This window comes from Bos indicus, chromosome 5 (genome assembly GCF_029378745.1).
Source record: "Bos indicus isolate NIAB-ARS_2022 breed Sahiwal x Tharparkar chromosome 5, NIAB-ARS_B.indTharparkar_mat_pri_1.0, whole genome shotgun sequence".
NCBI classification, from domain to species: Eukaryota; Metazoa; Chordata; class Mammalia; order Artiodactyla; family Bovidae; genus Bos; species Bos indicus.
In genome coordinates, this window is record NC_091764.1 from 23,170,895 (window position 1) to 23,192,479 (window position 21,585).

General features: G+C 40.5%; 1 long non-coding RNA gene across 1 annotated transcript in view; it reads right to left on the reverse strand.

Annotated features, from left to right (window-relative positions):
• LOC139182952 (uncharacterized) overlaps positions 1-21,585 on the reverse strand; it is a 232,703-nt gene that overhangs the window by 124,531 nt on the left and 86,587 nt on the right. The gene's annotated exons all lie outside the window — the stretch shown is intronic.

The following is a 21,585-nucleotide window of genomic DNA, read 5'->3' on the forward strand; positions in this document are numbered from 1 at the left end:
AGGGAATGGAAGATAGGCACCCTATTCTTTCCAATGCTAGAACCTCCAAAGCTCCTTATCTGTCCTGGCCCCTGAAATACCAACAAGATTTAATTTTATGTCTCTCTAGATTGGGGGTCAAAAACACAAGTGCTTTCAGAGGTCAAGCAGATTAAATACATGAGCAACTGTGCCAGCTGAGGGACAAGAAACACGAATACCCTGCGGAAGTGGAGCAGCTGCGGATCAGCCCCAGTCAACTGTTACCATAGAGAAGCGAGAAGCAGAGTCAGTGTCATTGGATCAATTTTTTTTAATATATATTTAGAAAGCTTTATTTTGAGGAATTGGCTCACACAGTTATGGGGACTGCCCAGTCCAAAATTTATGGGGCAGCACGGAAATTCAGGTAATAGTTGATGTTGCCATCTTGAGTCTGAATTCAGCAGGGCAGCCATCACTTGCTTACAGATACCATGTACATGTAGCATTAAGGTTACTCAGTCACCTCCAGACATACACAATGACAAGAGATTTTGTTTTCGTGGAGGTAGAAGTGGATTTACCCTCCTTGTGCATATCTCCAGTATTGCTTATTCACAATATTATATAATGATTTATGCCATTCTTTTCCAATAAACCATAGGATGTTTTTCAAAGGCACTGCCCACACATCACAGACAGCAATATTTTCTTTTAGAACTTCAGATTCCTAGTCACCCAATCTACTAAATCAGAAAATTCTGCACTTTAACAAGCTTCCTCTCTTTTTTTTTTTCTTGTGTATGCTAACACTTGAAAACCACTGGACAGAAATTGTTTCTCATTTTTGTTCTTCTTCAGTGACCAACAAATTCTCCAACATCTAGTGGGAGCTTAACAAATGTGGTTGAACAAATTAATAAAGAGTGTCACTAGTTTATCCTTGGGTTCTCTGTGATAGCTATAAGAATTATAACCTTAAATTTGATCTCTTTAGGTGCTGACCACCATTGTATAATCACTCATGTATGTGTCAGCCCCACTAGACTAGAAAATTCCTTGCATTTTTGGCACGTTTTTATTCCCAGAACTTAGCAATTACTGGCATATGTTGGCGCTCCATAAATATTTGTTGAATGAATAGACAGATGCATGAATGGACAGGTATACAGAGCTACTTGAATACAGAATATCCACTGCGTTTTTAGGTTGCGCAAATTTTTTACTTCCTAGCCATTGAGTTTTTATACATTTCTTATCCATCTTATAGTAATTTATAATTGTTACATGTATTAAGGGTACATATAGAACTTTCCATTGCTAGATTTAAAGCATACTTAAGAGTCTGTAACATATAATTTCTATAGCATTAACTATATCTCATTTATCCCTTTCAGAACACACACACATCTCCTTGACCTGGAATCTTCTTCAGTGTATAAGCAAAACTATTTATAAGCTTAGGTGCTTAAACTATTACAACTGTTTTCTAAAAAATAAATTCTTCATGATCCCTTATAAACCATCCAGAAATAACACTGTGTCAAGACACTCAGGTTTAAAACAACTGCTGCAGATCATTTCACCTAAATCAAGTGGTAAAGATTTTCATATCCAGTATGATTAAATTTAGAAAGACTGACACTATCAAGTGTTGATGAAGATATGGAGCAATCAGAACATTCATATGTTGCCGATGGGAAACTGGTGTTTACCCAAGAGAAATGAAAACACTTGTCACCATATAGAGTTATACAAGAATGTTCACAGCAGATGTATTCATAATAGATCCAAACTGGAAGTGGCAGGCCCAAATGTCCTTTCTCTTAAAGGACAAAAAAAGCATGATATATAATGGGATAATACTTGTCGAGTCTTCCCAGGTGGCTCAGTGGGTGAAGAATCTGCCTGCCAAGCAGGAGACTCGGGTTTGATCCCTGGGTTGGGAAGATCCCCTAGAGGAGGGCATGGCAGACCACTCCAGTATTCTTGCCTGGGAAATTCCAGGGACAGAGGAGCCTGGCAGGCTACAGTCCAAAGGGTCACAAAGAGTTGGACATGATTGAAGCAACTGACCACACATGCATGAAATACTGAGCAATAAAAAAGAGCAGATTTCTGATATACAAAACAACATGAACACATCTCAAAATTTTCAGCTGAGTGAAAGAAACTGAAACAGAAAGTACATGTTCTATTATTACATGTATAGAAAGTTCAGAAAAGGCAGAGCTAATCTGTAGTGTTAGAAATCAGAAGAATAGTTGCCTCTGCAAAGAGTATGAACCAGAAAGGACACAAAAAAACTTTCTGGTAAGAGAAATGTTCTATATCTTGATTTGGCAATGATATATTGCCAAATGAGCATATTCATTTGTCAAAATTCACGGAATTGTTCATTTAAGATCTGTGCATTTTCTTGTATTTAAAATACATCTCATTTTAATACTTTTACTTCTATCTTGGCCAGGAATATCAAGGCATGATCTATCTTTTATGCATTGTGTTTTCATTGCTAGGACCATTTTTCAGAAACCAAAGGCTTTAAACAACCTATGATTCCAGTAAAAGCATAAAACAGGTGTCACCCACATCTCTGCACAGCACCCTCTTATCATTCTACAAAGGTATTCAGAACAGGCAAATGCTATCCCAACTTGTAATTTATACAAGTGCTTGGCTCCAGTATTCTTGGCTGGAGAATCCCATGGACAGAGGAGCCTGGCAGCTTACAGTCCATAGCATTACACAGAGTCGGACACAACTAAAGAGACTTAGCACACATGCTGGCACCATTCTGACTTTTTATAGTTGATTTAAATTTCACGTTTTAGAAATGTACAGTGCAAATATTTAACAGATGAGAATTAAGGTTCAGATAGGCTAATGAGTGATATCACTGGGACTCAAATCCAGGTCCCAAGCCCACACTTTCTTTTTTCTGTGTGTTTCCCAATGAACACACACACACACACACACTTGAATCACAATTCATAGATCTTTTCCTTCTTTTATCATGAATCTGTGAAAGCAGTTCTTCCTCTGAGATTTTAAGATAAACAAATGGAAGCTTTTCTAAAGGGCTCTAGAGTCCATGGAAAGTTTTAAATCATTGCCTGATACTTCCAGCCTGGCTCTCGTTCTCAAACCAATGTTTGCTTTGGAATCTAGGGACTGGAATAATCTACTGAAAGTAAATAAAGGAAGCTGCAAAACATTTGTTGGCTGAGGGCAAAGGGAATGTTTCCTTCACTTTGTTTAGGTGTTAAAATAAAATTCTCCATTATTCTTCACACTGAAGTGTTGTTAACATCTTTAGAAGGGTAGCAGATACCTTGATTGCATTTTCAAATATAAAAAACCAAAAGCAATTAGCAGAGGGAAGAGAGAAATGAGCTTTACCATCTAAAACCATTGGCTGCTCTTTTTAGGCATGGACCTTAGGATAGAATTTCGTATTGAATTTTTCATTCCATTAGTGATTTTTAACAGTAAATTTCTAGATATTCAAGTCTATGCCAAAGCCAAGGTTTTTTAATTCTGATTTGTTAGAAATCCCTAAGAACCCACCAAAAAATACCAAAAAAATTCAAGTGACCCTCAGGCACACAGAGTAATATTTTACAGAAATGCCTTATTAGAGTAATGTCAAAATAATTCACTTTTCCTGGTAAAACATAAAACTTCTATGAAAAAGAATGATATTGTTCAGGTAACAAGACTGAAACAAGGTGGGTAGCTGCTAATGTTCCTAGATAATCAACTAATTGATGAAGAAAAAAATCATTATTGATAAGCAGATTTCTATATTTCCAGTGCTACCAATGCTCTGAAAATCATTTTGCATGATACACAGAAAACCCTCACATATCTGGTCAACAAAATTGAAAGCTGGTTTTCAATCTGGTTGTAAGTGCTAATCCTACTTTCCATGGGAAATGGTTTGTACTTTAAAGAGCTCAGGACAATAATTCCTTTGGAGGAAATTTAATTCTGTGCCTGGCTTATTGTTATAGATACAACTATCTTAGTTGTCGGCTCTAAGCTGAAGAATCGTATTCCTCTCTTTGGCTTTTAGAACATGGACATAATTTTAAAAAAGAATCTCCCGTGCTCTTATAAACTTCTGACTTCCAACTAGCAGTGAATATGATTCCCAGGACTGTAAATAGTCTTATAAACCTTGCCTTTCCTAACACATTTAATTTTTCCATTTTCTTAGGTGTTGATAATAAATGTATTGTGTGTAAATATTCTTAAAATTTGGGCAAAGCTGTCACAAGAATTCAAAATACACAGTCCCTACAGGCTAGCAACAGGTACCTTTTCATGTGGTTAAAAGCAGTAGAGCAATTCCCAGAGTGTACAGAGAGGAAAGACTTCGAATCATACAAGTAAGGTAAAATCATCAAGAAAGAATGGGAGGTTTTAAAACATGTGATCTTGTTATGCAGGCAGTTTCAAATTGAGTAATTCAAGCCAAAGTAGGTTTTTGACTTTGGTTCTCCTTAGGGGATAACACCCGCAAAGGATAATGGAAATGGGGGTGGGAATTGGATACAGAAAGTTTCAATTCCAGTTCTTCCTAGACTAGAAACTGGGCAACAAAAACAAATTGAAAACAGTCATAGCTAACAGTTATTGAAGCTTAAAGTGAGTCAGATACTAGTCAAAGTGCTTTATGTGTATTAACTCACTTAATTATAAGGGGTGGTCAAGTGTTTAGAAGAATAGGTTCTGGAACCACACTGCTTGGTTTTAGAAACTGTCTCTCCCATTTGTTAGCTGGGCAAATTCCTCTTCTGTCTGATCACCATACAATGGTGTCTTCCTCATAGGCTGCTTATGAAAATCAATGATCTAATATGAGGCATGTAGAACAATTTTGGTACAAAGTAGATACTCAACTGCCATTTTATACATTTAGGAAACAGACACAAAAAGTCTATTTGCTAAAGACGTAGCAGTTCAAGCCTAGTGAATGAATCTGTGATATCTGTTACTTATAAATATTTCATACATGACAGTCACTTCTCCTTCTATAATAGACAGAGAGGTCACTGTGAATTCTTCCTTTAGTATTCAAAAGTATGATTTGCCCAAACTTAACACAGAGCTCCAACTATAGATTTCCAATAGAAAACATTGAAATAGCTGTCAGTTACTATCTTTTCCTTTCTCTTGCATACTTGGTCACAAATCCAGGCCACATCAATAATTTATACACATTGAATGAAGACCTATATTCTACAGTAACAATCAGCTTACAGATCTGTAAAATGGGAAACCCAAACTGTCCCCCAACACACACACAGCAGGACATTTTCACGGTGAATTCTTCACTGTCCAGGCTCTGGCCTACCAGCCAGGCATCTCAAAACTGAACACTGAGCATAGAACACAGCCAACTCTTAGGGACAGACTCCCCTAACCAAGCTCGTGGCCAAGATCCTTGTACAAAACCAGAATCTCAAACGGTCAAAGAGATACAGCACACCAAGCAGGCCAGAGACTAGACTGCTCCTGCTGCTGCTACTGCTAAGTCGCTTCAGTCGTGTCCAACTCTGTGCGACCCCATAGATGGCAGCCCACAAGGCTCCCCCGTCCCTGGGATTCTCCAGGCAAGAACACTGGAGTGGGTTGCCATTTCCTTCTCCAATGCATGAAAGTGAAAAGTGAAAGGGAAGTCGCTCAGTCGTGTCTGACTCTTAGCAACCCCATGGACTGTAGCCCACCAGGCTCCTCCGTCCATGGAATTTTCCAGGCAAGAGTACTGGAGTGGGGTGCCATTGCCTTCTCCAGAGACTAGACTAGTTGATGGCAATGCTCACTTCCTGTGAACCAATTTGCATGGGAAACCAGGTTGTAACTAGAAGGCTGCTCACTGAGTATAAAACCAGAAAGAAGGCAGACCCAGCCAGCTCCAGAGGAATATGAATTGAAGAGTTCCTACTGAGGTCAGGTGGGGCCAGTCCGTGCCTCTGGAGATAACCTTTCCCTGACAGGGTTCCCCTTTGTCTGAGGCTAATTAACCCATTTCTGAAGGACTCTTCAGCTCTGTGAATAACAACAATGCTGTTACAAGTTTTAAGGGCCTAGAAGCCATCCCATCCTTTCAGGTAATTTACCTAGATGTGTAATCTGATTTCTTTGATGTTTGTTTCACACTTTAGCTCTCTTAGAAGAAAATCTCCTTTTCAAAATTCAAAGCTCATAGGTAGATACATCCTTATTTTTCCTAAATACCAACAGTAAGATAATCACCCGTCTAACATAAAATAATTCTCCAATAATGTAATCCCCTTTCTGAGGCAACAAGTTTGTCTCCTTATAGCAATAAGAAGTGTTCCTGGAGAACACGAAGGGTCAATTCATTCATTCACTCTTTTAACTTCTATTTCAGTTCAGTTCAGTTCAGTTCAGTCGCTCAGTCATGTCCGACTCTTTTCGACCCCATGAACCGCAGCACGCCAGGCCTCCCTGTCCATCACCAACTCCCAGAGTTCACTCAGACTCACGTCCATTGAGTCAGATCTCATCCTCTGTCGTCCCTTTCTCCTCCTGCCCCCAATCCCCCCAAGCATCAGAGTCTTTTCCAATGAGTCAACTCTTCGCATGAGGTGGCCAAAGTACTGGAGTTTCAGCTTCAGCATCATTCCTTCCAAAGAAGTCCCAGGGCTGATCTCCTTCAGAATGGACTGGTTGGATCTCCTTGCAGTCCAAGGGACTCTCAAGAGTCTTCTCCAACACCACAGTTCAAAAGCATCAATTCTTTGGCACTCAGCCTTCTTCACAGTCCAACTCTCACATCCATACATGACCACTGGAAAAACCATAGCCTTGACTAGACGAACCTTTGTTGGCAAAGTAATGTCTCTGCTTTTGAATATGCTATCTAGGTTGGTCATAACTTACCTTCCAAGGAGTAAGCATCTTTTAATTTCATGGCTGCAGTCACCATCTGCAGTGATTTGGGAGCCCAAAAAATAAGGTCTGACACTGTTTCCACTGTTTCCCCATCTATTTCCCATGAAGTGATGGGACCGGATGCCATGATCTTCATTTTCTGAATGTTGAGCTTTAAGCCAACTTTTTCACTCTCCACTTTCACTTTCATCAAGAGGCTTTTTAGTTTCTCTTCACTTTCTGCCATAAGGGTGGTGTCATCTGCATATGTGAGGTTATTGATGTTTCTCCCGGCAATCTTGATTCCAGCTTGTGCTTCTTCCAGCCCAGTATTTCTCATGATGTACTCTGCATATAAGTTGAATAAGCAGGGTGACAATATACAGCCTTGATGTACTCCTTTTCCTATTTGGAACCAGTCTGTTGTTCCATGTCCAGTTCTAACTGTTGCTTCCTGACCTGCGTACAGATTTCTCAAGAGGCAGATCAGGTGGTCTGGTATTCCCTCTCTTTCAGAATTTTCCACAGTTTATTGTGATCCACACAGTATTTACTGGGTGTCTATTATGTGCCAAGCACTGAGCAATGTGCTGTGGGCCAATAGGATGTAAAAGACATGGACTCTGCCCAGCCAGATCTCTGAGTACAGTGAAACAAAAACTAATCATACTGCAATCCCAGCAGAGAAGGTAAAATTGCAAACAGAGAAACATGCCCTGAAGGGAAAAAGCAAACAATTCTTTGAGAAAACTAATGAGCTGACAAGGAGGGTTAAAAAGTATTCCCTAAATGAGATTTGAGTGAAAGTTGGGTGGAGACTAGCCTGCAACAACTGGCAGAGCAGAGAGTGACTGAGAGGATGTGGGGGAGCGGGGGGTGCATTTCAGATGAGGGAAACTGCATTCCAAAAGCCTTGAGGCTTTCAGACGGTGAGCTGCTCACACATGGGAGGGATCTACAGAAGATCAGAGATGCTAGAGGACAAGCACTGGCGAAACAGTCATGAGACACGTAGGACGAGTAGGAAGGAGCTGGCCATAGCAGACCTTGCCACACAAAAGTGCAGATTTTGATCTTTATGCTGGGATGAAGAGTTTTAGGGTAAGTTGATGATTCTTGATCAGAATGGCACCTCTAAAGATCACTCTGCCCACAGACCGAAGAATAAGTTGGAGGTGGGTAAGGAGGAGGCTGGGAAATGAACTTAAGAGGTGATAATAGTCGTCCTGACCAGAGATCCTGGTTCTTTAGGCTATATTGATTAGCAGAGATGAAGAGAAAAGGACAGGACTGAGATACTGTGAAGATAAATGTTCCATTAGCAGGCAATGGGTAAGAAAAAACTGTCCCTCTGTATGGACACACTACTCAGCAATGAAAAGGAATGGACAATAATAACAACACAGAAACTTGGGGATGCTGAAAAGGGTAATTTACAGGAAGAGGCTCACGGGAACTTTGGGGGTTGAAACCTAAATTATGCTTGGTGATTATACAGGCATATAAAGTGGTCAAAATGTATTAAAGTGTACGTTTGAGTGGTTACACTCTATCATATGTAAAACAGATCTCGATAGGGTTGATTTTTTTTTTAATCAGTGCAACGTAATTATTAAATGTACAGACTCTGGTACTGTGCAGACATAGGTTTGAACTCTAGTTCTACTATTGGTGATTGGGGTACTCTGCTGCTGCTGCTGCTGCATCATTTCAGTTGTGTCCGGCTCTGTGTGACCCCATAGATGGCAGCCCACCAGGCTCCACCGTCCCTGGGATTCTCCAGGCAAGAACACTGGAGTGGGTTGCCATTTCCTTCTCCAATGCATGAAAGTGAAAAGTGAAAGTGACGTCGCTCAGTTGTGTCCAACTCTTAGCAACCCCATGGACTGTAGCCCACCAGGCTCCTCCGTCCATGGGATTTTCCAGGCAAGAGTACTGGAGTGGGGTGCCATTGCCCTCTCCGTGGGACACTCTAGGAAAGTCAAAAAAATGGGAAGGGAGGGTGGCCATTCTTAGGATCAAATAACCCAGTTTAGCAGATTGCTAAACGCAAAGGCAAGAAGGCCTGTCATTCAAATTTTATTCCTTGACCCAGTGGGAGCACTAGATCAAGGAATGAACATTTCCTGAGGGTATCCTATTATTAGACATGTGCAAGGCCCTTTACGGACATTGTCTCACTGATTCTAAGGAAAACTCTTAAGAGATGGATGTTAGAAATGTAGACATTGTCCAGGAAATAGTATTGGTGAAGGTCCTCCACAGAATGGACAGGGAGCCAAGGTCCTTGTAGTGGTGAGAGAAAGTCACCTTAGATCCATCTCAGTGATCAGAGAGCAAACTGGAGAGTCCCCACATGGGATTTTCCAAAATGCAGCACTTAAACACAGGTAACCTGAGAAATAATACTAGACGCCATATGACTAGACATTAGTTACCATGCTCTGATTGCATTCATTGGTAAGGTTACCGTCTTAGTCCTTTCAGGCTGTTATTACAAAATATGATGGACTAGTTAACTTATAAATGACAGAAATTTATTTCTAACAAACTTTCTGGAGGCTGGAGTCTGAGATCAAGGCGCCAGCATGGTCAAGTGAGGGCCTTCTTCTGAGTTGCAGGGTGCTCACTGAACCCTCACATGGTGGCAAGGGACACGAGAGCACTCAGACATTAATCCCAATCGTGATAGCGCCACCCTCATGACCTGATCACCTCCCCAAAGCTGCACCTCATAATACCAACCCATTCGGCTTTAGGATTTCAACCTATGAATTTGTGGCGGGACACAAACAGTCAACTCTAGTAGTTATCTTCCACTTATGTTAATGATAGTGGTTTTCCACTATAGTGATGAATTATATTTCTTTTAGACATAAGTTTATTTAAACTTTTTAAAATGAGTCAAATTTAAACTATGAAGGAATTGATAGTATGAATACTACTTCAGTTCAGTTCGGTTCAGTCACTCAATCGTGTCTGACTCTTTGTGACCCCATGGACGGCAGCACACCAGGCTTCTCTGTCCATCACCAACTCCCGGAGTTTACTCAAACTCATGCCATCAAACCATCTCATCCTCCGTCGTCCCGTTCTCCTCCTGCCCTCAATCTTTCCCAGCATCAGGGTCTTTTCAAATGAGTCAGTTCTTCACATCAGGTGGCCAAAGTATTGGAGTTTCAGCTTCAACATCAGGCCTTCCAATGAACACCCAGGACTGATCTCCTTTAGGATGGATGGTTGGATCTCCTTGCAGTCCAAGGGACTCTCAAGAGTCTTCTCCACTACAATTCAAAAGCATTAATTCTTCAGTGTTCAGTTTTCTTTATCAGAGAAGGCAATGGCACCCCACTCCAGTACTCTTGCCTGGAAAATCCCATGGACGGAGGAGCCTGGTAAGCTGCAGTCCATGTGGTCACGAAGAGTCAGACATGACTGAGTGACTTCACTTTCACTTTTCACTTTCATGCATTGGAGAAGGAAATGGCAACCCACTCCACAGTTCTTGCCTGGAGAATCCCATGCATTGGGGGGCCTGGTGGGCTGCCGTCTATGGGGTCGCACAGAGTCGACATGACTGAAGCGACTTAGCAGCAGCAGCAGCAGCATCTGCATATCTGAGGTTATTGATATTTCTCTCAGCAATCTTGATTCCAGCTTGTGCTTCTTCCAGCCCAGCATTTCTCATGATGTACTCTGCATATAAGTTAAATAAGCAGGGTGACAATATACAGCCTTGACAAACTCCTTTTCCTATTTGGAACCAGTCTGTTGTTCCATGTCCAGTTCTAACTGTTGCTTCCTGACCTGCATACAGGTTTCTCAAGGGGCAGGTCAGGTGGTCTGGTATTCCCATATCTTTCAGGATTTCCCACAGTTTATTGTGATCCACACTGTCAAAGGCTTTGGCATAGTCAATAAAGCAGAAATAGATGTTTTTCTGGAACTCTCTTGCTTTTTTGATGATCCAGTGGATGTTGGCAATTTGATCTCTGGTTCCTCTGCCTTTTCTAAATCCAGCTTGAACATCTGGAAGTTCACGGTTCACATACTGTTGAAGCCTGGCTTGGAGAATTTTGAGCATTACTTTACTAGCGTGTGAGATGAGTGCAATTGTGTGGTAGTGTGAGCATTCTTTGGCATTGCCTTTCTTTGGGACTGGAATGAAAACTGACCTTTTCCAGTCTTGTGGCCACTGCTGAGTTTTCCAAATTTGGATATATCAAAATTGTGAAGAGGATTTGAAATGACTGAAGCTTGAGAAAGGCTGGGCCAGCCTAAGCAGAGAACTACTAAGGTCCCAAGATGCCAGGAAGGTGGTCTAGGGATCCAGTAGGGATTCAGGCTGGGGCTTTAACAACCTTAGACAGCCTGCTGTTGTTCAGTCACTCAGTTGTGTCCAATTCTTTGTAACCCCATGGACTACAGCATGCCAGGCTTCTCTGTCCATCACCAACTCCCAGAGTCAACTCAAACCCATGTCCATTGAGTCAGTGATGCCATCCAAGCATCTCATCCTCTGTCGTCCCCTTCTCCTCCTGCCCTCAATCTTTCCCAGTTTCAGGGGCTTTTCAAATGAGTCACTTCTTCGCATCAGGTGGCCAAAGTTTTGGAGCTTCAGCTTCAGCATCAGTCCTGCCAATGAATATTCAGGACTGATTTCCTTTGGGATTGACTGGTTTGATCTCCTTGCAGTTCGAGGGACTCTCATGAGTATTCTCCAACACCACAGTTCGAAAGCATCAATTTTCGGCACTCAGCCTTCTTTATGGTCCAACTCTCACATCCATATGTGATTAGTAGAAAAACCACAGCTTTGACTATACAGACCTTTGTCAGCAAAGTAATGTCTTTGCTTTTTAATACCTTGTCTAGGTTTGTCATAGCTTTTCTTCCAAGGAGCAAGTGTCTTTTAATTTCATGGCTGCAGTCACCATCTGCAGTGATTTTGGAGCCTGAGAAAATAAAGTCTGTCACTGCTTCCATTATTTCCCCATCTATTGGCAATGAAGTGATGGGACCAGATGCCACAATCTTCATTTTTTGAATGTTGAGTTTTAAGACAGTTTTTTCACTCTCCCCTTTCACCTTCATTAAGAGGCTCTTTAGTTCCTTCTCACTTTCTGCCATAAAAGTGATGTCATCTGCATGTCTGAGATTATTGACATTTCTCCCAGCATTCTTGATTCCAGCCTGTGCTTCTCCAGCCTGGCATTTCACATGATGTTGTCTGCATATCAGTTAAATAAGCAGTGTGACAATATATAGCCTTGACGTACTCCTTTCCCAATTTGGATCAGTCCGCTGTTCTATGTCGGAGAAGGCAATGGCACCCCACTCCAGTACTCTTGCCTGGAAAATCCCATGGATGGAGGAGCCTGGTAGGCTGCAGTCCATGGGGTCGCTAAGGGTCAGACACGACTGAGTGACTTCACTTTCACTTTTCACTTTCATGCATTGGAGAGGGAAATGGCAACCCACTCCGGTGTTCTTGCCTGGAGAATCCCAGGGAACGGGGAAGCCTGGTGGGCTGCCGTCTATGGAGTCGCACAGAGTCGACACAACTGAAGCGACTTAGCGGCAGCAGCAACAGCTGTTCTATGTCTGGTTCTAATTGTTGCTTCTTGATCTGCATACAGGTTTCACAGGAGGCAGGTATGGTGGTCTGGTATTCCCATCTCTTTCAGAATTTTCCACAGTTTGTTGTGATCCACACAGTCAAAGGCTTTAGCATAGTCAATGTAGCAGATGTAGATGTTTTTATGGAACTCTCTTGCTTTTCCTATGATCCAATGGATGTTGGCATTTGATTTCTGATGCCTCTGCCTTTTCTAAATCCAGGTTGAACATCTGGAAATTCTCAGTTCATGTACTGTTGAAGCCTAGCTTGGAGAATTTTTAGCATTACTTTGCTAGCTTGTGAAATGAGTGCAATTGTGTGGTAGTTTGAACATTCTTTGGCATTGACTTCTTTGGGACTGGAATGAAAACACGTTTTCCAGTCCTATGGCCACTGCTGACTTTTCCAAATTTGCTGGCATATTTTGTGCAGGACTTTAAAAGCATCATCTTTTAGCATTTGAAATAATTCAGTTGGCATTTCATCAGTTCCACTAGTTGCTTTGTTCATAGTGATGCTTTCTAAGGCTATGTTGAGTTCACATTCCAAGATGTCTGGCTCTCGGTGAGTAATCACACCATCATGGTTATCTGGGTCATTAAGATCTTTTTTGTATAGTTCTTCTGTGTATTCTTGCCACCTCTTCTTAGACAGCCCAGGAAGAGAGTTTTTATGCTTGTGTCCCTATTCCCACGAGTGGCTTCAAGACACCTAGGGTCAAAACTCAGGCCCTGGAGAAGGAATCAAGATGCGGAAGAGAGAGGAACACAGGGAGAGGGGAGTGGGAGGAGACAGGGAAGGAGTTGGAGCTAATGATAATCCAGAGTCTCTCAACGCCACTCGGCACCAGCGCTATTATCTTTCCACTTCAGCTAAGACAGCTTTGGGGGAAAAGCCAAAACAGCTCAAAGCTTTTCTTAGAATCTCCTTTTCCTCTATAAACTAGGAAGAATCCAGATGTAAAATAATCATTTTCAGAAACAAAAGAATTAAAATAATGAAACTTTTTGTACTTTCAACTTCGCTCTGTCAGTGTCACAGGTGGCTTTTGAGGATGAGGCAAGAGACAATAGAGTAATTGTTCTAGAAAAGACAGTGATACCCTGCAAATTGCAATTCACTGCCTCTTACATCCAGCATTGTTTCCCAAGCAAAATCTTTGCAAAGCAGCTGGATGGCATACATGATATATTCTTCTTATAAGCCAGGACTGGTCTGATTTTTTTCCCTAGTCTCATATCCAAACTAATCCTTAGGGGATTTTAAAAATGCTTACGGAATTTATTCTATGCCCTGTTCATTCCTGTTTCTCTCTGTGGTCCCAGCATGCTCCATCTTAAGATTTGGTCAAATTAACTTCTAAATAAAGCCTCTAAATTCTATTCCAATACTCACCACCATCACCCCCCAAACATACACCGTCTGTGCCTGGGTTCTCTAGAGATAGTTCCTATACTCAGCTATGAAGGGAGGAGGAGGGAGAGAGTTAGATGCCTCTTTAGACTTGTAAATCAGCCTGAAGGATGTAAGGGCAGGAGTAGGGATAAGACAATAAGTGGCCAGAATTCAGTGCAATACAAAGATGGGACCCAAGAGAAAAAAGAAACAAACTACATCCTATGGGTGAAATCTTTAGGGGATAAAGAAAAAGATTATAAACTTGGGGCCTATAGGTACTTCTAGAAAAATCTTGGTTCAAAACAGGACACTGAATGAAGGCTTGCTGATTGGATCAAACATACAAACACTATGTTCATAAACATATGAACTAGCCTAAGAAGGCAATGGCACCCCATTCCAGTACTCTTGCCTGGAAAATCCCATGGACAGAGAAGCCTGGTAGGCTGCAGTCCATGGGGTCGCAAAGAGTCTGAGTGAGTGACTTCACTCACACTCAGTCACATGACTGAGTGACTTCACTTTCACTTTTCACTTTCATGCATTGGAGGAGGAAATGGCAACCCACTTCAGTGTTCTTGCCTGGAGAATCCCAGGGACGGGGGAGCCTGGTGGGCTGCTGTCTATGGGGTCACACAGAGTCGGACACGACTGAAGCGATTTAGCAGCAGCAGCCTAAGCTAAAGTGTGCGTAAGCTAAGCAGCCTCAAGGAAAGAGAAGATAGGGAGTTGACCATCCAGAAGCTTGTTCTTATCCTTTCCAATTTCAATCAAATATGGATCGAAAGTTAGAGTTTACATCAGGGATCTTAGCCCCATGGTCCAGACCTGTGTATTAGATCAATATCAGACATGGCATCTCTCCTCCTGTCTTTCACAATAAAGACCACATAAGTTTTAGGGCTTTCTGAGATTTAAGCTAAAACTCACTAACAGAAAGAGAAGTGAGAACATGATATGCAATAGCTTCTATTAGAACTGGTAAAAGTACCCTGGTTATTCACTCATCTGGTTACCATTGTGGACGACACTCACTATTTCAGGAAGCATCTGTTGAGAGTCTACTATCCACCTCCCAGTTAATATAGGACAGCTGCGTGGTCCTGAACTGTAGTGTGGCAGACAGGGAGAACTGGGTGAAGAGCTGGGAAGCATGAGTCTGAACCCTGGCACTGACATTCAGTAACTCTAGGGAAGGGCATTCCAGGCAGAGAATAATATGTAAGCCATCCCAGAGAGACAAGAAACAGCATATAAGTTCAAGAAACAGTAAGCAGCATGATATTCAATAAAAGTATCAGGAGCAGCAGCAGCAGAGAGGCAAGATTTTAGGCTAATATGTAGCAAGTACTCAATAAATATTGTTGAATAAACGAATGAGAAGTAGGCAGGAACAGATCACATAGGACCTTAAATTCATTCCATGCTAAGGAACTTGGATTTCTTCCATGCTTGTAAGCAATGGAGACTCACCGATGAGAAAGGACTTTACTCAGACTTAGGTTATAGTTATTAATAGATGCTCTGCTATATGGAAAATTAATTTAGGGAGACAAGAAATGACACACACACACAAACAGTTAGAGTCTATGGTCCTAGGGAGGAGAAGAGAGCAAATGACTTGGAGAAATCAGAATTTAAACAGACAGCACTTGGCTAGTGATTAGATAAGGAGTCTAAGCAGAAGAAAAACTAAATCATAGACTTTTAGGGTGACAAAGTACTTGACCAATTTATATGGAAAGTGCATGAAGAACAAGTGTAGAATGGAAACTAATAAGTTTGGCTTCGGACACATTGAGTGAAACACCCAGGGGGAAATAAATGATAGCTAATATGCGAAGAGTTGACTCATTGGAAAAGACTCTGATGCTGGGAGGGATTGGGGGCAGGAGGAGAAGGGGACGACAGCGGATGAGATGGCTGGATGGCATCACTGACTCAATGGACGTGAGTCTGAGTGAACTCCGGGAGTTGGTAATGGACAGGGAGGCCTGGTGTGCTTCAATTCATTGGGTCACAAAGAGTTGGACATGACTGAGCGACTGAACTGAACTGAACTGAACATTTACTGAGATCTTCCTGTGGGCCATGATTGTTCTAAGCCCCCTATACACATGTACTCATTTAATCTTCACAACAGCCCCTGTGAGGTCTGTATAATGATTAAGGCCATTTTTTAGAGAACAAAAATAAGGCATAGAGAATTTAAATAAGTTCCCAAAGTTCCCAAACTGGTAAGTGTCAGAGTCATACTCAAACCCAGACCATCTAGCTCTAAATTCCCCTCTCTCAATCTCTGCAAATATGTAGACATGTATTTGCCATACAGTGAAGGATTCCTCCCCCATCTCTTCTTATAGAAACAGAACTCAAAAAATAATCACATGAAAGTGATAATTTTACACACAAAATGCAAGAATTTCAACCATGAGATTGTGAATGTCGTTATTCTTGGTGATTTAATACAGTTAAATTTCAATCTGCATTTTAATACACATCCAGTCTCCAAAGCGAGCAAGACATAATGATATTTTTATATTCATTTGTCAAGCCATGGTTTTTTATTATTTACTAAGAGTAAATTAAACAGCATATGTCTATTTGCTAAATAGTGAATAGTTAAACTGTTCCCTATATGTATTATAGTACTATTACAGGACATATTAAAATATATTTCATTTTATATAATCTTTAGTAATATACCACTCATATTGATTTTTTTTAAAAAGATAACTTCTTTGCTTTCTAGTTACTTTGCAAAAATAATACATTTTTTTTTAATTCCTAAGAAGTTTTGTGAAAATATATATTATTGTGAAATGGGTTTAACTTTAAATAGGTCAGAAACTACTGCTTGGCACCAAGATATTTCTGCCATTTAGACAAGTTTCATAACCACGAAACCTCCATGAACAACTATAATAAGAAAAAGTCTGAGAAGTTTTCCATTCTGGTATTTGTGGTGGAGCATTCAAATTTGACTGGTATACGTTACTGTGTGACTAACCACTATAGGGACACAGCTCAGGACTTTGTGGATGTGTTCGACTGAGAACTACTGTGTTGGAGCTGAACGCCATTTTCATTTGGTTTTAATCCTTCACAGGGCAAGACACAGCAGCTCTCTTTGAAAAGTCAGGTTTAATAGAATGCACATGTGACACGTTCTCAGAAATGGAGGAAACACTTTTACTTCCTCTCCTGGTTACCAAAGACTTTAGAACTTACTGTAATTTCAACAGCAGCCAAAAGGAAAGTTTTTTCTCTTGACCCTTGGCTGATCCTTTCCTTTACTTCCATGAATTTTCTCCCTCTTTCTGGCTATGGCTTAGGTTTTGTTCTCCTTGAGATTCAGCCTTCAATAGAAAACTGAATTCAGGCAGGGTAATAGAGTGATTATAAAGCTCACTCATGACTGTTAAGCACTTGAAGTATGGCTACACTGACTAAGAAACTCAGTTTTTAATTGCATTTGATCTTAACTTATTTAAATATTAACTTTAATATTTATACAAAATTAGTTATTGATGAATTTCTGAGTATGCTTGTTTCTGTTTTAATATTTTTTTATTTATTTGGCGGCATCAGGTCTTAGTTGAGGCATGTAGGATCTTGTTCCCTGACCAAGGATTATACCAGGCCCCCTGCATTGGGAGTATAGAGTCTTAACCACTGGATCACCAGGGAAGTCCCCTGAGTATGTCTGGAACAACTTCATTATATGAATCTACTTTTTCCAACTATAAATTTTCTGAAATCTAAATGTATATCAGATATTTTCAATGTAAATTTGGTCTCCAAACTGATGTCTGTAAGTGCTAGATATACACTGAATTTTCAAGACAATATAAAAAAAGAAAGTAAAATGTCTCATTAATAATCAATTGTATGTTGAAAGGATAATATTTTGGCTATAGTGGGTTGAAATGAATATATTATTAAAAATAATTTTACATGTTTCTTTTCACTTTTTCAGTGTAGCTACTAGAGCATCTTAAATTATATGTATGCCTCTCATTGTTTCTATCTGTGCTGGTCTACAGCAAGAGCAAGGATGTCAGACAGAATTAGCTCCCTCCATTTGCTGGATGTATGACCTTAAGTAAGATACTTGACCTCATTAAGCCTCTGTTTACTCATCTGCAAACTGGAAGAAGTATTATTATCTTCTGAATAGGCCAGTAGTGGGTTTTATATGAGACAATGAACAAAAAGCTTATCACAGTGCCTGGCTTATAGTAAAATATTCTGTAAATGTTCACTTTTATTATTGTTGTCATTGTCATTACTCTCTAACTATCATCCGAATACTTAGCAAAAGAGTGCTGTGCTGTGCTAAGTTGCTTCTGCTGCTGCTAAGTCACTTCAGTCGTGTCTGACTCTGTGTGACCCCATAGATGGCAGCCCACCAGGCTCCCCCATCCCTGGGATTCTCCAGGCAAGAACACTGGAGTGGGTTGCCATTTCCTTCTCCAATGCATGAAAGGGAAAAGAAAAAGTGAAGTCGCTCAGTCGTGTCTGACTCCTAGCAACCCCATGGACTGCAGCCTCCCAGGTTCCTCCATCCATGGGATTTTCCAGGCAAGAGTACTGGAGTGGTGTGCCATTGCCTTCTCCTAAGTTGCTTCAGTTGTATCCAACACTTTGCAACCCCATGGACTGTAGCCCTCCAGGCTCTTCTGTCCATGGGATTCTCTAGGCAAGAAAACTGGAGTGGGTTTCCATTTCCTCCTCCAGGGGCTCTTCCCAACCTAAGGACTGAACCTGAGTCTCTTATGTCTCCTGCATTGACAGGCAGGTTCTTTACCACTAGCAAAATCAAAGAGTACATCAAAATAAATATTGGTCACCGGTGGCTTAACTATTATCTCATGACAAGATAATCTCATGTTCAATATACAAATGGGACCTGAAGTCAGATACAGGAGGTTTTCCTCGTATTTGTGAATTTATTTTCATAAAAAATCATATCTGCAGTTGATGAAATGCTTTTATTTTAAAACAATGAAATTACTTGAAACCCAGACTTTTCTGGAAAATCCAGGGCATGAGGTTTACTCCTAAAAAATACTGCCACACGGTGTCTCAAAGAACTCAAAATCAGCAATCTTCATTCAGATTCAATTTTGATGGCTATTTATACCCACTTTTGGAGGGACAGGATTAAAAAGACTAAATAGTCTGACTATAAGGACTATAAAGACTATAGTCTGACTATTAAGGACTTTGGCTTCCAAAAAAGTGGAGAATTACTTTTCCCTATTCCTACTCATAAGCACAACTAAAACCCTAGCTCTTATAAATAAATCAAACATAAGACTCTGAAAGGTGGAAAGAAGGCAAACCACTAAGGGCGCTGGGACCCAAGAAACAACATGATGGCAAATTCTCTGGCTTTCCTTATTATTTTCTATATCCCAGACTTAGAGCTGGACACACAGAATGCCAAGGGATACAGAGAAAACTCCTAAGCAACAATAACACAAAACAAACAAACAAGTCCTGCTGTCTCTAGCCAAAGGACCAGGAAAGGAGAAGTCTAGCAAGAAAGAAAACTTTCAACAATAGCCACTCTGCTCCAGCCAACACCACAGAAAAAGCTTTGAACGTATCCATTCATGCTGGTAAAGATAAAGCAGGGAGTCCGGACTTCCACCTGTAGTAATGGGGCACCAGTTCCCCCTACTAGGATGGTATTGGAGGAGGCCTAGTGGAGAGGCAAGGCTTTGACCACTGTCAAGCAGTAACAAGGCCACTCCAACCCCTGTGGCATCAGTAGAAGTCACACGGAGAGCTGGAATTCCCACCCACATCCAGCAGTAAGAACCCCTCTTGTCCTTAAGTGTCAGTGGAAGGTGAGTGGGAAACCTCTACTTCTAACTTCACCAGGGCTTAATAAAGAGATGACCCCCTTCCTCCAATCAAAGTGGTGTTAGAGTATGTCACCTAAATCAGAAGGTTTAAATAAGACCCAGAATATCGTAATACCCCAAATGCCTAGGTTTTAGTCAAAAATCATTTATCAAAGTAAAGTCCAGGAAAATCTCAATTTGAATTTAAAAAGACAATCAACAGATGCTAATACCAAAATGACAGATAATAGACTTAATCTGACAAATATTTTTAAACAGGCCTGATTTTAAAAATGCTTCAGTGAGCAATTATGAATGTATTTGAAATAAATGAAAAAAATAGAAACCTTCATCAAAGAAATAGAAAATTAAGGAAGAATGAAATGGAAATATTAAATTGAAAAATACAATAAGTGAAACGAAAAACTCAGTGAATGGGCTCAACAACAGAATAGAGGGGCCAAAGGAAAGAAATGGTGAACTTAGGATAGAATAACAGAAACTACTCAATCTGAAAAACAGAAAGAAAATACACTGGAAAAAAAAAAATGAATGGAGCAACAGAGACCTGTGGACTATTAAAAAAAATATATAACATTCATGCCATTGGAGTCTCACAAGAAAAAAAAGGGGTGAAACTGAGAAAGAATTAAATAAATAATGGCTGAATTTCTTGAATTTGGCAAATATAAACCTACAGATTCAAGAAACTCAGTGAACCCAACAGGATAAACCCAAAGAAATCTGTGCCAAGATACATCAGAGTCAAACTTCTGAAAGACAAATATATATATATATATATATATATTAAAAAATGAAAGGAAAAAACACCACCTTAACCATAGGGGGTAAAGAATTCTAATGACAGTAGATTTCTTATTAGAAATCATGGAGGTTAAAAGGAAGTGGTCCAGTGTTTTTCAAATACTGAAGGGAATTAACTGTCAAGCCAGAATTCTGTACGCAATGAAAATATCCTTCAGAAATAAAAAAATTTAGCCATTCTCAAACTTTATTTTCTTGGGCTCCAAAATCACTGCAGATGGTGACTGCAGTCATGAAATTAAAAGACACTGGCTCCTTGGGGGAAGAAGAAAACTATGACAGACCTAGACAGCATATTAAAAAGCAGAGACATTACTTTGCCAACAAAGGTCTGCATAGTCAAAGCTATGGTTTTTCCAGTAGTCATGTATGGATGTGAGAGTTGGACCATACAGAAGGCTGAGTGCCAAAGAATTGATACTTTTTAACTGTGGAGTTGGACAAGGCTCTTGAGAGTCTCTTGGACTGCAAGGAGATCAAACCAGTCCATCCTAAAAGAAATCAGTCCTGAATATTCACTGGAAGGACTGATGTTGAAGCTGAAGCTCCAATACTTTGGCCACCTGATGAGAAGAGCTGACTCTGGAAAAGACCCTGCTGCTGGGAAAGATTGAAGGCAGGAGGAGAAGGGAAAGACAGAGGACGAGACGGTTGGATGGCATCACCAACTCAATGGACATTAGTTTGAGCAGGCTCTAGGAGATGGTGAAGGACAGAAAAGCCTGGCATGCTGCGGTCCATGGGGTCTGAAAGAGTCAGACATGACTGAATGACTGAACAACAGAATTAAGGAAAGCTAAGAGAATTTGTCACCATCAGATATACTTTAAAAGAATAAAGGAAGTTCTCACATTATTTTCAGTCACCCATGGAACATAAACAAAAATAGACCATGTTCTGGGCAATAAAATCAACCTCAAAATTTTTTAAATAAATAAAATTATGCAGAGTGTGTTTTCTAACCACAATTCAATCAACCTAGAAACCAACAACAGAAAGATAACAGGAATATCTCTAAAC